Source organism: Macaca nemestrina, chromosome 19 (genome assembly GCF_043159975.1).
Source record: "Macaca nemestrina isolate mMacNem1 chromosome 19, mMacNem.hap1, whole genome shotgun sequence".
In the NCBI taxonomy this organism is placed as follows: Eukaryota; Metazoa; Chordata; class Mammalia; order Primates; family Cercopithecidae; genus Macaca; species Macaca nemestrina.
Window position 1 is genome coordinate 20,607,277 of NC_092143.1, and position 2,909 is coordinate 20,610,185.

General features: G+C 46.4%; 1 pseudogene; it reads right to left on the minus strand.

Moving 5' to 3' along the window:
- Positions 1-1,660: 1,660 nt before the first annotated feature.
- Positions 1,661-2,650, minus strand: LOC105477117 (pleckstrin homology domain-containing family B member 2-like; annotated as a pseudogene).
- Positions 2,651-2,909: the final 259 nt, after the last annotated feature.

Sequence of the window (2,909 nt, forward strand, 5' to 3'; positions counted from 1 at the left end):
CTACCAAAACCATACAAGAATAACCTGAGAATAAGAAGCTAAGGGCCGGGCACAGTGGCTTACGCCTGTAATCCCAGCACTTTGGGAGGCCAAGGAGGGTGAGTCATGAGGTCAGGAGTTCAAGACCAGCCTGGCCAAGATGGTGAAACCCCATCTCTACTAAAAAAAAAAAAAAAATACAAAACAAATTAGCCAGGCATGGTGGCACACGCCTGTAATCCCAGCTACTCAGGGGGCTGAGGGAGAGAATTGCTTGAACCCGGGAGGTAGAGGTTGTAGTGAGCCTAGATCGTGCCACTGCACTCAAGCCTGGGTGACAGAGCGAGACTCAAGCCTGGGTGACAGAACGAGACTCCGTCTCAAAAAAAAAAAAAAGAAAAGAAAAGAAAAGGAAAAAAAAAAGAAATTAAAAAAGGAAGCTAGGGTTAGGGAGATTTCTGAAGCATCGGTTTTCAAATGCGGGCTGTACCCTGTCATCCTGAGGAGTTACCCTTGCTGGGGGCCTGTGGAGCCCCAGAAGGCAGACTGGGGGGCTCTCACACCACAGCCTTGGAGAACTAACCGGAAGCTTACCCATCTACAACTCCTAAGGTAACGTGCAACCAGTTCTGGTCTGTGGTTTGAAAACCTTCAATGGAAAGGAGCTGTAGGTTTTCTTGCCACAATCACTCATGACTCATACAACACTATATTACTGGCATAACATGAAAACAAATTATCCTTTAAGCACTACACCTAACTCTAAAAAGAAAATCCCTTTCAAAACAGGTATGCTCAAATAAAGTATTCTGAGACTTCCGGAAGGACGGTCCTAGAATGAGCCAGTGCCCTGGAGAGCCCATGTTTGAACAAAATAGCACAGTTCTGGCCGGGCACGGTGGCTCACGCCTGTAATCCCAGTACTTTGGGAGGCCGAGGTGGGCAAATCACAAGGTCAGGAAATCAAGACTATCCCGGTCAACATAGTGAAACCCCATCTCTACTAAAAATACGAAAATTAGCCAGGCGTGGTGGCACGTGCCTGTAATCCCAGCTACTCGGGAGGCTGAGGCAGGGGAATCACTTGATCCCTGGAGGCAGAGGTTGCAGTGAGCTGAGATCGCACCACTGCAATCCAGCCTGGGTGACAGAGCAAGACTCCGTCTCAAAAAAAAAGAAAAAAATACCACAGTTCAAACCTTTCTCTGTTGTACTTACGTGGATTAGTTACAATGATGATGTCACTACTTTCAAAGGAACGATTAAAATTATTGTTAAAAACATTTGTCACAGGCCGGGCGCGGTGGCTCAAGCCTGTAATCCCAGCACTTTGGGAGGCCGAGACAGGCGGATCACGAGGTCAGGAGATCGAGACCATCCTGGCTAACACGGTGAAACCCCGTCTCTACTAAAAAATACAAAAAACTAGCCGGGCGAAGTGGCGGGCGCCTGTAGTCCCAGCTACTCGGGAGGCTGAGGCAGGAGAATGGCGTGAACCCGGGAGGCGGAGCTTGCAGTGAGCTGAGATCCGGCCACTGCACTCCAGCCTGGGCGACAGAGCGAGACTCCGTCTCAAAAAAAAAAAAAAAAAAAAAAATTTGTCACAAACAGAAATGCCCTGTAAATCCTATTACTACACACAGCGTTATCAGAAGCTATGCACATCAAGATCTTACAGCCTCTAGAAGACCCAGAACAGAGACCCTACGGCCATGACCATAGCCACTCCCACCAACATGCCCAGTGCCAGGTCACTGTCATTGTCTGGATATCACTCTTGAATGATGACTTGGTTAGCAGGCTGCTGTCCATCAAGTCCTGCATAGGAGTCCTGGCAGGGCACAGCATATGCCTGTCCATTAGCAGCATAGACAGTTTGAGTTCCTGGCGGGCACACACCACTGTATGGCTCACGGCCCTATTCCTCAGTGGCTGGAGCAGCATGGGGGAGGAAACCACGGGTGTCTCATGAATCATGACGGTGGAGCCCACATAGGCTGTGTTTGTCCTAGAATCTTGGAGTGTAAATTTCCAGGCCAAGCAATCACCTGTGTTTTCTACACAAAGACTAATCGCTTTCCCATCTCACCTAACAATCTGCAGCATGCAGTCTTTTTCCATATATATAAAATATATATCGATATATATTTTAATAAGAATATTATATATTATATAATTATTTTTAAAATTACATTAATACAATTAATATAAATATATTAAGTATAATTATATAATGCATAAATATTATTTATTATAAATTATACAATATATTTTATATATATATATATATTTTTTTTTTTTTTTGAGACAGAGTCTCATTCTGTCACCCAGGCTGGAGTGCAGTGGCATGATCTCGGCTCACTGCAACCCCTACCTCCCAGGTTCAAGCAATTCTTCTGCCTCAGCCTCCCAACTAACTGGGATTATAGGTGTGTGCCACCATGACTGGCTAAATTTTGTATTTTTAGGAGAGACAAGGTTTCACCACATTGGCCAGGCTGGTCTTGAACTCCTGACCTCAAGTGATCTGCCTGCCTCGACCTCCCAAAGTGCTGGGATTACAGATGTGAGCCACCGCTCCTGGCAGTATGCAGTCTTTTGACTTTCCATCCAGAGGCTGACTATCCTGACATTCCTGCCCGGTGGGGATGCTGAGGCATTCCACTTGCATGTGGACCTTATCCTCAACACTCTGCCGAGTCTGCTCATCACAACAGGTCAGGTACCATCTGACCACAGGTCAAACCAATTCTTGTTCCAGAGCTTCAATATAGCAATGTGTTGCAGCAACCAGCCACTCTTCACACCATGTCTCCACCCGCCAGCCAGAGTGGAGAATGCAAAGACGCCACTGCGGTTCCTCAGCTCCGACTGTCACACCAATGTCTATTCTTCTAATGCAATACTGCATTTGGTTTGTGAATATTTGA